This window comes from Opisthocomus hoazin, chromosome 21, assembly GCF_030867145.1.
Source record: "Opisthocomus hoazin isolate bOpiHoa1 chromosome 21, bOpiHoa1.hap1, whole genome shotgun sequence".
NCBI classification, from domain to species: domain Eukaryota; kingdom Metazoa; phylum Chordata; class Aves; order Opisthocomiformes; family Opisthocomidae; genus Opisthocomus; species Opisthocomus hoazin.
The window spans coordinates 11,506,136-11,520,307 of NC_134434.1; the positions used below are offsets into that span (position 1 = coordinate 11,506,136).

Here is a 14,172-nt window from a genome sequence, read left to right on the forward strand (position 1 = left end):
ATTTTTTTTTTTTCATCAAGCTGTCTGGGTTGTCAGTTAGGGAAATTAGCCCATCTATCACACATCTCTAATTTCCCATCACTTTCTCTGAAACCTGTGGGCTTTTAAAGAAACTTCTCCATTTTTCTCTCATTACTGTGTTTATTTTTACTTCCTTCAGTTCTTAAGTAGAAAAGTCTCAGAGGATTTACGTGTCTAAAAGAGAAACTTTGGAGTTTTTCTGTTTCTTGCATGAACTTACACAGAAGTAACAAGGAATATGCTGAGGCTACCGCGCTGGGGAAATAGGTAGTGAGGGACGAGCCCATGTGTTCGGGGAAGGGAAGGGAAGGGAGTGCGTGCTCAGCCTGGCGGCGTTGGTGTCTGCTCAGTCCTAGAGGTGTGTGTGAACACATTATAGGGTGTTTGTGCAACACCCTGGGTGTGCGTGTTTGCTCTGTCTGGGGTATTTGATAATCTGAGCTCCTATACACATGTTTGTTTGTGTCTCTTGGTGTTCACGAGGGGTTGTATTTGCGTTGGGTTGTACGTGTGCCTGTGCCTCTGGGTGTATTTGAACTGTCACCCTTCACAGAACAGATCCCCGTCCAAAGCACCTGCGGGTGCACGGTCTCTTACCCTCCTTTTGTGTTCACCTGCATGCCTTTGGTCTCCTTCTTCATTTGATATTGTGGCTTCCCTGGAAATCCTTGAAGTTTCTAAATTTATGAAAATGGTAGAGTAGAAAAGAAAGCTGGAACAGCTGGGGATGCCTTGGGGACGGCACTTCCTGGCCCCAAAGATTACTGTGCTATCGCCTTGCACTTAATTGTTCCAGTGTTTAGCAAATTGCATTAATTAAAGTGGCACATCTGGCCTTTTTATCAGAGGCTGTGCAGTTCTGGTTTTGATCCTACAGTGACAGACTCTGACAGTATCAGCACCACTGGGTAAACACTCATTACACCGGGGGAAGGCTTCCTTTATTCTGCAGGAAGCCTAAAACTGGGTCCGATGGAAGCACAGAAGCCTCATTGAGAAGCCTCCAGTTAGCCCTGGAAAGGACAACCCAGCCATTAGTAAAGTTCAATCACCAGGGCTCTGTTGATAGCAACAGCTACCCTGGCTGGGCTTTCCCTCTTCCCAATTGAATCAGCTTCCACCCATGTTGTAGGTTTGCACCCATAAAATATCTGAACCAAATGTTCAGCCAGAGCCGAAGCACTGCTGGGGACCCACCTTCCTTCTCCCATGCAAGCCCCCGGTAGCCTGTACTGCAACAGTCCCCTCCTGTATAGAGTAGCTCACAAGCAAATATATTGCTTAATTTTATCTATCTAACTCTACCAGTTTCCTAGAGTCAAGGAAGTGAGCTGAAACTCTCCAAAAAGGATTAACGCACTCTACAATAGATATCTTTTTCAGCTTAGAAACTGCTACAGGTTTTAGGGGAAAAAATTCCAAACTTTCTGCATAGGGCTTTGGTCCCTGCAACTCCCAAATCACTGCATATTCACTCCGTTGTTTCATCCCTGATATTTTTAAGAATGCATCACCTTAGTAGCACAGGTAAAGGATACTTTGCCCCCTACATTAGGAGCTATTCTTAAAATAATGGGCCATGGATAGAGCCAAATTGCCTAATGGAGTCAATTATCTTAGCAGGTAATGACGTTTAGGTAGTTTTTCTATAACCAGAAACTTCATCTGCTTTTTACTTTAGCAGCGTTTATATCCCAGTGCATTGGACATGACATTGAATACCTCATCAGTTAGAAAGAGACAGAGTTTAGCAAAAGGAGGGAGAGATAGAGAGGAGAGAGAGAGTGAAATTAAATAGCAGGACGCAGCTCAACATACAATGCCAAAACCGACTCTTGTGTTTGACTTTTAGACAAATAAGAGACTTAAGGAGTGGACAAACTTATGTACAAAGTCACGTAATACAAACAAGCATGTCTGGGTGACAATTAGATTAAATTTTTTGACTGCCTAGTTAGAGATGCATGTATTTAGGGGCCTCTCAGAAGACAGCTTCTGAAAGCCTGCAATTTGTGTGCTAATAGAGTCTGCCCTGCTCCGAGGTCTGCGGCATGGCCCGATGCTTGGCTTAGCCCCCTGCATCCCCCAGCTCCGCTCTAATAGGAGAGAAATGACCCTCGGTGCTGTTTGTGATGGCCTGGAAATTGTAGATAATGACATGCTGCCCAGGACAATTACTCCACCCATCTGATCCCACACTACCAGGGCAGTTCTTCCTTTCGGATGGTAGCCATGGGGGTTTTTTTGGAGGAGGGGGCTGCCAGCAGCCAGATTGATCTCTGTTTTGCCCTACGTGTTGGGAAGTCAAAACATTGAATTACGGCAGATGCATGAGCTGTTGGCATGGGTGGTAGTTTAATTGACGTTTACACCTTAATGGTACAGGTAAGGGACGCTTTGCACCCCACATCAGAAGCTGTTAATGGGCTGTAAGTGAAGCCAAAATAGCTACTGGAGGCAGTCTGAGCTCTGCTCCTCCCCACACAGAGCTCCCTCACTGAGGTCCCCTGGGTGTGGTTGAAATGTCAACCTGGACCTCACTCCTTCGGGAAGCCCTTGGTTTGACCCCCAACATGTAGGGTCTGAATGCTTGCTGACACCTCGCCATCCCTGCCTAATCCGTGTGAAGTTAGCTGAGGGGCCCCAAAGGTATGAGTGCAGAGAAGGTTGTTTCCTCACTAAATTAACCCTGCATTTAGCGTTGCCATGCAAAGAGCTTGGTCTCAGGTCAGAGCAGGTTCAGCCACCAACCTCAGCAAAGGGCAGCAGGAGAGGCAGGCACTCAGCCTGGCCCCCACCCCGGGCACACATTGGTTCGGGTTCGTCTCCGCATCCCAGCTCTCAACCTTCCCCGTGGACATGCGCAGTTTATTTTCTGAATACCTGGGGACGGATGCTTAGCTCACACAGAGTGATGGATCGCCACCGCCTTCAGCAGAGCTAGCCCCAGATTCACACCGCTGCCAGTAAGCCCTTAGCTAAATAATCAAGAGGCGAGGGAGGAGGGAAGGGTAAACTTAAACACAGGAGCCTAAGAAAGAGTCCACTTGTAAATTCAGCCGTAGCCAAGCTCCCATTAGAGGCACAGGCACAGAGATACAGTTGCACAAGGCTGGAGCAGATTTGCAGTTGTATGGGGTAAGTGTTTGCTTCCCTCTCTGTATAATTACTGTTACTGATATCATTACAGTGCTCCACTTGGCACATCCGTCTGCTTGGCAGGGCTGGCTGAAGCACTGGGCTTTCCAGGCTTTAGAAATCTTTGCAACACTTCTCCTCGAGCACACGCTCTGCAGCTAAACGAGTAATTATCTAGGAGCTTTAATCAACCTTCATTCTAGCTGAATTTGCCACTAAATTTGTAGAAGTCTCTGAAGACCCTCTGAAGCGTGAATGCATGCTGGCATTTCGTGCCGGGAAGGCCTTCAATTGCCTTGTTGGTCAGAACAGAAACTTTCTGTCTCCTACAACTGCTCTGGCCTCGCAGTGTTTAAACGAATGGGTGCTTGGGAGCGCGGCGCGGGAGTCCCAGCAGAGCTGTGTCAGGAAACAGCTCAACATCTGCCCTGGTGTGGGACGTTTTATTTGCGTTCCCCCTGGCAAAAGAAAAGAATCTGCGTTCAGGTGGTGGTAAAAAAGGTGTTTCCTAACAAAATCAGCCAAGGAGTTTGACTCCTTTCTGCAGTCATAGTAAAAATGCACAACGGCAGAAGAACATTGAAATGTGCAGGAATTTGAGGAAGAACTTCTTCCCTCTGAGGGTGATGGAGCACTGGCACAGGCTGCCCAGGGAGGCTGTGGAGTCTCCTTCTCTGGAGATATTCAAGACCCGCCTGGACAAGGTCTTGTGCAGCCTGCTGTAGGCAACCCTGCTTCGGCAGGAGGGTTGGACTGGATGACCCACAGAGGTCCCTTCCAACCCTGACCATTCTGTGATTCTGTGATTCTGTGATTTGCAAGCCTACATGGGGACAACCTCTCTTCGTGGGATGGCAAGCCTGCCTAGTGCTCTTAGGGGTGACTGCCATCTTCTGCTTTCATCAACCTGCACTGCCCTGCTGCTTAGAAGCAGACAACACCCCTGACTGCTGCCGCAGCGTGCTGGAGGGCAGTTTGTTACCTGAAGACTGGAGTCTTTGCTGTGACGACCTTTTGTGCATCCACAGTGAGCACAGAGAGAGCTCAGAGCCCTGCAGCTGATGTGGTCGCACCTCAGGCAGCTGCTGTTCCAGGAGGAGGTGGGCTGAGGACAGGCTGGGTGGCCTCCCTGCCTTTGCCGTCCATCTGTACAACATTATTCAAAACCAGACATTGAAGAACTAAACATTTCTGCTGCCTCACCAAGTGTATAAAGACATTTTCTGACACAACATCAGGAGCATGAGTTCTACTCACGTGAGAGGTTCCTTTTGAAAATGCTGTCTTATGACCATCATTAAGCCTTAATTTCCTTTTCCTCTCTTCTGTTAACATGAATTCATTTGCAAGGTGGAGCAATATGAGTAGGCAATGCCTCCTGTCACCTTGCTGCATGCTCCATGCCGCACACTTCAAGAGAGAAAGGAGGGAGTGGCAGAAACTAGGTCCATTTTGTCCAGTCCCAAGTGCAAACCATGCATTTCCAGACCAGAATCTGTCTTCAGCAGCTGCTCGATTGCCGAGATGTGGCTGGGACTGATGCTCTGTAGGTAGATGGGCTCACAGGCTGGGTTCACCAGTCCACATTCAGCTGGCTGCAGAGCACACGTCCAGATGTTTTTATCACCTGATATAACCCTGGTAGAACAAGGGTCGTAAAATATCGAGTTACTTCCATTTTTAACTAATAATCTGTAGCTGATTATAATTTCACTTCCAGAATTATGAAGATTTTGTTTGCAAGCAACAGAATCCATCAGTTCTCTTGATCGCTTGTTCCAATGGTTAATTTTCCTCGCTCCTAAAAATTTATGCCTTATTTCTCATTTGAATAGCTCTAATTTTAATTAGAAGGCATTGGGTCTTGTTACTAAATTAAACAGTCCTTTGGTATTAAGTGCCTTGTCTTTGATCTGGTACATATTGCACTGCAGTTCCTTTGCTAAACTAAACATAAAGATTTTTAGATCTCTCACAAGAAAGTACGTGAGGTATTCAAATAATTTCTGTATCCACTGTCAATACATAAATTGATGGACCACTGATAGAAAGCACGTGGAGTGACAGAGGCACAGCTAGATCAGTAAAAGGAGAGAGACGGATCCAACAGCAGCGAGGCAAACAAGGGGAGCAATAGATGAGCGACAGATCGACAAAATCCCAGGTTGTAATGAGTCCTGCACATTAATGAATTGGTTTTCCTACCTGAAAATTGTGAGCCGGTTTACATAATCCATCACTCTGTTGACGAAGCCATTTGCCTCCTTGATGCCACCTGGAAATCATGTCCAACCACTGATCACAGGGGAAGCAGCCTCCCTTTTCAGTCCCCGGATCGCTGGCACCATTACTACTGCATTTAGCAGTCACTTCTTCCCATCGCTCGCCTAAAGCTCTCTGTATCCGACACATTTAACTTTGCAGCCCACACTTGCCAGCTGGCTGGAGCAAAAGCAACTTTTTCTTTGGTTTTGTTTTTTTTTTTTTGTCCTTAGTCGACTCTGGCCCCCGGCCAGTCAGTATCTTCATTTATTGTAATGAATTTGTGTCATTAATATGTTGGATATGCACAGCAATTGCAAAGTAGTACATTAGTACGAAAGCTCTTGCTCTGGATGCCAGCGCTTTATTGCCACAGCTGATTTACAGGCTGATAAGCAACTTTGCCGTTGTCCTTGAGGACGGGGAAAGGACAGGTAGCGCTGCAGCAGCGAGGCGGGCACGGCATGGTGGGGGCCGAGGGAAAGCGTGAGGTTTCCCAGGCCTCGCACAGCTGGGGGTGGACTTGACGATTTCATCTTTTCTCTTTAAAATGTCTTCGCCTGCGTGTGAGCGCTCAGCGATCCCAGAGAAACGCTGCAGACAAAGCCTGTGTGAAAATCTCCGGCAGTTGGAAAGGAGATTAAACGCCGCTACAATACTGTAGGTTTGGGAGCTTCTATGTGACTAGCTCATAATAGAGCCATGTCATCACTTTATTGCAAAGATACGATAAAGACAGGCATTATGTGGTGTTAACATTTAACAGCCAGAACTTAACTTTCAAAAGACTTTACAGGCCAAGTCACAGTGAATTGTTTCTTTCTGTGCATTTAATCCTGGGCTCACATGCTATAGAGCAAGGGTATTTGCAGAAAAGATAGAGTGCTAAGCAGACAGACCGACAGACCTGGCTGTCTGTCAGCTCTGGAGGGTAATCCCTTGAAAAAAGTGTTTAAAAGGAAAGCACGAAACGAGGCCAGCACAGACAACATATTTGACCATCAAAAAGAAATGCCAAGCATCACCCTCCTGGGAGTGATCCTGTGCCTGAAGGAGTCAGTTGTGAACCCCTGTACGTGATGCTCCTGGCAGCTTTGGTGGGCCAGGATCAGACGTACAGGGTGAGAGCCACAAAGAGACGTAGGCAAGGTCAGAGCATCAGTTCAGATCCATACTGGCATACTGTGGCTGTGGGCTGGGAGAGCTCCAGCCAAGATGCTCCGTATCCCAGCAATCCCCACCAGTGAAACACCCTGCTTGGGCTCCAGAACTCATCCCAGCACAGAGACATCCAGATCGAGAGTATGAATCTGGAGAGTGGACTGTTGGCCAGACGCTTTCCCAGGAAACTGGGAACTGCCCGTTGCGGGAGAGTGGACCAGATGGCCTTTAAAGATCCCTTCCAACCTGAACTGTTCAACGATTCCATGAAATGATTTCCCTGCGGTACTAACTTCTACAAGATAGGCCCGAGGGCCATCGTGCTACAAAATCAAACAGCTCGTTTAGAGGAGTAACTGGAGCACTCAGAGTTATAAAAGAGGGATGTCCTCTTTGGAGAGGGTGCTGTATCCTCTTGCTTTGGGTCGTGAATCAAAATTTCGCTCCTGGGGAAGAAGAAGGAAAATTCCCTGTGAATGGAGCTGGGGGGGGGGAGAGGACGTTATTGCTGTAACCACCCGGTCCTGCCTCTCCTTCCTCCGGAGCAGCTGCGGCAGGGCATGGCTGGGCTGAGCTATTGATCCGGGAAGCCCCATGCTCTCCCATCTGGCCACCTGGAAGGAGGCAGAGACCATCCTCCCACATTTCACAGACCCTGAGAAAATGGAGTGGGCAGTCCAGGGACCTTCAGACTGTCACTCCCTGTCTTAATTAGGACTTGTCAGCTTGCCTTGCCTTTTTGCTAATTAATTATGCTGCTTCATGGCTGCATTTCTAGCTGACCCCAGTGCCTGCTGATGGGACGGGGTATCGATTTCACCAGCTCCCTGCCCGTCTTTCTGTTTGTTTGTTCTTGCAGTCAAGACTCACACAACAGGAAGCATTCAGTGAGTGCTCAGGAAAATAATCAACAGCGTTATCTGAGAGCCATATCAAATAGATTTGGGCCAGAAATGGACTCAGCTGCTGAAAACCTATTAGCAACCTCTCAGATTTCCTGTGTATGAGCAGGTTAGGGGGCAAGCACTTTAACATTGCCCACAGCTTGCGGTTAATTACTGTTTGTAGAGTTACCATCTCCAGTTATGCTTGACAAAATGCCCATAAAGACAAAAATTAAATGCTTGCCGGTTTTGGATGGATGCCACCTGGTTCCCCTACCCTTCCTCCCCCACCGGGTACCAAGAAAACTGCAAAGGCAAAGCAGAGTTGGTGTGGCGTAGGGCTTTTGTGCTTAGTGGGAGCAGCGGTGCCCTGGAGCAGCCGTGCTCACCAGAAGACTCTGATCCCAAGGTGCAGCGGAGCCGTTCAGTGCTGTGACCCGATAACATGCCATTACTCGACACGGCTGTTGCACGTGTCCTTGTTTGCTCTCCAGGACAGCCACCGGCGTTGCCAGTGACGCAGCACACCCGGATCTACCTGTTGAAAGAAACTCGGAGTCGATGCAGCAGGAAACAGGTCTTTTCTAGCCCTGAATATTTTCCCCTTGTAAGGGCTACAATGTAAGCTCCTCCTTGGACTGGTATATACTGTCAGCAGGCATGCACCAACGTAGGAGATGAGCAGAAGTGTGAGCTAGCGGGGACTGCGAGGTGTGAGATGGCTGTGCAGGCAGCTGGGGGCTCTTCAGCCTGGGAGGGACATGGCTGGAGGGGGATGTGAGCAGTGCATGAAGTTCAATAGCTGTTTGCTCCCCCCTTTGATAATAAAATCTGTGGGGGACATCAAAAAACTTGATCCAGTGCTGGATTCAGAGCAAAAGAAAGGTGAAAAGCAACAAGGAAGCAGGAAGATGGTAAGGAAAAGCCAGAGGAAGAAACAGGCCGTTGGCAGGTATCTCTTGCCTCTCTGTGTTTGCATTAATTCCCATTTCTTCTGGGACACTGCAAGAGCAGTGAGGTTCCAGGAGGCCCTGAGGGTGGGAGGTATGATGTTGATGAAGGTGGCTAGACTAATTTCTGTGCATCCATCCCTGAGACCCTGCTTAGGACTGCGATGTCAGGACCCTTCTATGATTCTGTGACTCCAGGATCGCAGTCATGACTGGGAAAGTCCAAAAAGCTTCAGCAGAGTAATGTGTAAGGAAAAGCTGGAAATGGGTGTAAAGGGTGCAGCCAGCCCCAGTATTTGGCCCCCAGCCCATGTCTGCAGCCCCAGTTAACAGGACAGGTAATGGGGTTGAGGGCCACGACCTGGACTGGGCATCTACTGCTGACCTCTCCCAGGGGTTGTGACCTGGAGGCTGAGAGCAACTAATGAAGAGATTTATGCCTAGTTAATAACAGAACTGAGCAATCAGTGTAATGAAATCCATGCTCTGCATTAATGAGCGGCCGAGGCAGCGAGGCCCGAGCCTTGCCCTCTCCCAGGGTGGACAGAGGGATGATGTCTGGCTGAATTCAGTCCCTCCCTCCAGAGAAGAGGGCCGTGCCCAGGCAGGACCCAGTGCCCAGCCAGGTTTCAGGTTTGCTACTGGACCAGCCCCAAGTTGGCAGCTTTGAAAGGGCACATGGCAGTACCAGAATGGTGAGATGTTCATTCTCCAATGGGCTTGTGTCCCTCAGATGCAAAGTGTTGCCTCGTGGCACGAAGAACCCAAATATTTTTTCCTCTTGAGCACAGCTGTCAGGTTTAAATCACTGCTAGGTCCAAACTGGATATTCTGGATTATTTCTTCCCCGTAACTTCCTGACTTCTTTTCATCAAAGCTCAGGAGTAAGCAGGCTCAAAGAGTGTGGAGGTATGCCTATACCTTTCCTGGCCCTCTAAACTGCTATTTCCCTATAAATTCAGAAAAATCTTTGCATGAAAAGACATATGGGAGAAAGAGGCTAAAGTGACTCAAAGTTTTCCTACTCACTGGCACGTGCAACATATTTTGATTTCTGACATTGTGATTCAGACAGAACTAAAATGAGACCACAGCTCTGTGAGTCACTTGATTTTTACTTCAGAAGGATGGTATGACTTATGCAAAGACGTTATACTGTAGTCCAGATATGCAGCTCCAACATATATTTAAAGTCAGCTGTGCAGTCCCATCTCTTGCTGGAATATGGGCTTACTATAATAATATCCCCTTACTAAGGATGCCAGCTCCATTCCTTGCTGTCCAGCAGGACCCTGGACTTGGAGAATGGAACTTAAAATGTGAGAACATTCTGGAAATGTTTGGAAAAAGTTGTTTTTTTTTTTTTTTTTTAGAAAGAGTGCCTATTATAAATTGTTAGAGCAACTACAGAATAGAAACAGCTAAACTGCTGGGCATTACTAGGATTCTGCCATCAATTATTTAAAAACATCTTGTAGAAGAAATAAAAAAGAGTGACTGTGCTTTATCTTTTGTGGGGAAAGCAATTTTGGGGAAGCAGTGGAGCCAGCGCTGCTGCTCCCGGGAGCCTCGTCGGCGTCCGCCCCTGCCCTCTTGGTTCGACCGTCTGCCTGCACAGGGCACTGCGGACACTTTGTCAAGCTGCTTTTATCCACTTCGCTCTCACAGGGGGGAAAATGGAGGAAAACTGTGCTGGGAGATTCGTGTCCATAGCTCTGCGATGGAGCAGCGAGGAGGGATGCCCCTGGGTGCGGATTTATCTGTCGCAGGGCTTTCCCCAACCTGGAGGTGGGGGACAACCTTTCCGACAGCGATGGGCGGCTGCCAGCCTGTCCATCACAGGGAAACGAAGATCTCCAAACAGGCCTGCAAAAACCTATCTGTAAAGTATCAGCGGTTAACTTGTGCCGGGGGACCCGGCTGAGGTTAATCTGTTGCCTCCAAGGATTTATGAAGTGGAAGCGCGGCGTGCCTGGGGAGGTGCGCCTGTGCGCATCCAGCGGCACCGGGAAGAGGAGCACGCTCCGAAACCTTCACATCCTGTCGCTGCCGAAACAGGAAACGTCCCATCAGCGTTTCAGTATTTATTTCTCTTTAACCTCCCACCCCTGCTAACCGCCCCTTCGCTGGAGGTGCAATTAAACCGGGTTCCCATGGGAGCTGGGGGAGAGGGGAAGCAGAGGGGCACTGGAAGGAGAAAGCTTCACCCCCTGTGTCATTAGTATAAATTGTGTTTGTGCAAGTTATATTTTACAGCAGGCATGTCAATTAGCGTGTGAAATTTAATAACCCAATTGAGCTTCCCTCACTCAAAGCTAAATTGAAATCTGTTGCCTGTTTGGGAAAGGGAAGGGGGCTGTCAGGGGTGGGAGGCCGAGCTGGTGGGTAGGGTAGGGGCGGTTTTCATGTTGATTAAAAAAAAGGGAAGGGTTTTGTCAGCCTTGTCCAGGCAATGAACACCATCTTTGCTGGGAGAGAGCAGCTGATTTCACTTTTAGGGTGTTTTTTTCTTTTAAGGTGGTAGGTGGTGACTTTTTTTGGTAAGAAAGGCCTGGGAGGGAGGAAGGGAATATTATTTATTTGATTACATTTGTTTATGTTTCTAGTGGGGGGTAAATTTCAGTGGTAATTACTGCAGCGCTGAAGGAGGCTGCGGCGCAATCCCAGCTCCGAATGTCTGGAGCCTGCAGCCTCGCCACGAGGAGGAGGAGGCAATGCACATCACCAGCACCCTGTCCCACGGCAAGGTGAGGACTGTGATGGGTGCCTGCCAAAATCTCACCAGAGCACAGGCACCAAAGCTGAAATATGTAGGGTTTGGGCCAGTGGGACCAATATTGAGAGCACAGTGAGCAGACTCCGCCCGTAAGAGAAGCTGCAAAAAATCCTGCACAGGGAGCTCAAGCAGATCTGTATGTTAGTGGTTCGTTTAACTTGCTTCAGGCTTTCGGATGGATGGTGGTATCAGGCAGCTCTACCTTGCACATGCTGTTTGTCTCCACCACTGTGGCAGAGATATATACAATAAAAACATGAAAATTAACACTTTCACCTAATGGCAAGGCTCCAGAAGCTGAAGACTGGACGCAAACAGCAAAATTATGAGACTCATCTCAGACTTTTATCCTCACTCTTGTAATATTTGATGTTTTTTTTTAAATCCCCAGCCCAGAATCACGGTGTTGATCCCGTCCCGTCATCAATGGATGGCCCAACAATCACAGCTCTCTGTTTTCCATCCCTGGAGACTGGAAGGAGAAGATCTAAAGCATGAGACAAATGTAGAGTCTTAGAAACCAGGCAACAAATAACAGCAATTCAGTGTGAGTTACATTAAAGGCAGTAAACCTTCCAGGTCTGTATTTAATCACTTGCTCCTTTTGAGTCTTGTCTACGTGGCTTGGATTGTCCATATCCATGTGGGAAAATCAATGCCATTCTTGCCAAATATATAATTTCTACTCACAGCCAAATCACACTGTTCTAAGCTGCAATTTACCCAAATATTCTGTTTTTTTGAGGTGGGGTGGTGCATGCTGCCTCCTGCCTTCCCCAGACCTTGGAGGTCCCAGAAAGCCTTGAAAGAGATTTGGTTAGGAATGCAGTTCCTAAAGGACTGCTACCACCACCATCAGTCAAACTTGGCCCTAGTCTGCTGGAAACAGGGAAATCGTGCAGACAGGCTTCCGGCACAGTGGGTAAATGCCTGGCACAGGCTGCCAAGTGTTTTGTCACCTGTGTTTTAGCTCGTGGGTGTTCAGCTGTGCGTGTAAATTGGTGGAGCAGCTCTAAGCGGAGACACAAGCATGCAGGGGACAAAGGGCAAGAGGGGACAGAGGGACAGACATCAGCCCTGGGTGCTGGATCGCGTGCAATTAGATGGGTGCTACCTGGGCTCTGCTTGCTCTGTGGGGACAACTCCCAAATTTGAGTGGCCTCAGCTGTATTTGAGGACATGGAAATGTTCGGAAAAAACACACAATTTAAATGTGCTTAAAGCTTTGTAGCTTGTGTCCAAGCCAGCACATTTGACAAAATATGCTGTGGTTTCTCAGCTTGGGCTGTGGAGAAGCACTGCACATCAGGACATGATGATACAAACCTCCAAACTGTACCCAGAAGTGATAACAAACCCCTGGCAGGACAGACAGCTTGTTCACTCCTCTCCTCCAGCAAACATGTTGCTGGTGATCATATCTCTAGCAAAGCATAAATCACTGCAGCCAAGTGTGTTGCAGAGGCTTTCTGGGCTTCCCACTGGAAGCACCATGTGACCAGGCAGCCCATCTCCGGGGCAGCAGACCTGCAAGCATCCTGGCCATCAGGCAGGAGAAGTGGCAGGAGGACAAGTTGCAGCGAGGCCGTGGGGAAGGGGAAACTTGGGTCAGCAGCTGGCAACACAGCATTTGGGGCTGTAGACCTTCAGGGTGCCCAGCTCTGAGCTTGAAGTATGGGAGACTTACGGCTCCTGATGATGCCCATGGGCTACTGGAAACCTGACAGGGCAAAGCCAGAGAAGGTGCCAAAGTAAGACTTCGGGTCATGAAGCAGATTGTCCAGATTTAGCCATTCTATGCCGTGTTCACACCACACAGACTAACACTCAAGTTCAGGACCGTGATGGCCAAGTCACACCAGAGCTATCAGCTTCTAATACATTGAGTGCAAAGAAGAACTGGCAGTTCGACCCCTTGCTGTTGAGATCTAGATGCTCCTTGTTTATGTAGAGAGAGGGAGACCGGTCCTTCTAGGTAAGAAACTGTCTGAATCATACATTGCTTGTCCTGACTAGGGCACTATGACAGGTCCTAACAGGAGTTTAGGCTTCTAGAGATGCTTCGTAAATCATTCGGTTGATATCAGGCTCTTTATCGAGCTCAGGGACAGCAAATCTATAGCCCTAGTGCTAGAGATCGCAGCTTTATTTTGTATAGCTCACTGCTATCCCCTGTTCCTCCCCCACCACATTACTCCTGCTCAACTGTAACATGTGGGTTGCTTCACTTCTTGTCTCCATATCCCAGAGGACAACATTTGGCTGTGAAACGGTCCCTCTCCAGTCCCATGACCAGACTGTTTTTCTGAGATCTCTTCCCTCCTCATTGCCAGATACTCTCCAGCCAGGGTCCACTTCAAACCTCTCCTGGGCTGCTGGTCTCAAAGCTCTCTAAAGAGACCCATTATCCAGGAGACGGATGTTTAGGAGTGCTTGGCTTTCCTGGAGGAAAGCAACACAAAGGATAGTTTTGTGTTAGAATCTTTTCACCAAACCCTGCTGGAAATATAGGCAGTGAGCTGGAAGCAGCAAAGAAATGTTTATGAAATTGCTTTCATGGACACTGCACATGTGGTGATATGTTTATAAATCCCACCATTTCCTGTAATATATGTGCAACTTTCTGGATATTTAATGAAATAAAGACGTAATTAGCTTCAGCTTTTTAATGCTTTGGAAAACAACATCACCTTGGTTTGAAGGGAACTGTTAGATAAGATTGAGTTACCGTGCTGAGCGACCCATTGCAAAGATACAATCTAAGGAGGGAACCTGACCCTGCCAGGATTTCCTCTGTAGCGTGTTTGGATTGTATCAGCATCTAACCTGGAGCACATATCTACATTTCTCTGTGTCCCATTCAGACTGAAAAAAAAGCAAGCTGAGTAGCTTCACTGAATGCTAAACAAGAAGGAATTGGTTACAGGAGGGAAATTTTGAGGTTATTATAAGCATGGTCCAGGGTCCATTTTTAAAGCAT

The 14,172-nt window shown here is 48.0% G+C and overlaps 1 long non-coding RNA gene across 2 annotated transcripts in view; it reads left to right on the top strand.

The window, feature by feature from the left end:
* LOC142363850 (uncharacterized) overlaps positions 1 to 13,814 on the top strand; it is a 136,018-nt gene extending 122,204 nt beyond the window's left edge. For both annotated transcript variants that reach the window (XR_012766002.1, XR_012766003.1), the window contains exon 3: positions 11,584 to 13,814. This is a non-coding gene — a long non-coding RNA (uncharacterized LOC142363850). The remainder of the gene's footprint in view (positions 1 to 11,583) is intronic.
* Positions 13,815 to 14,172: the final 358 nt, after the last annotated feature.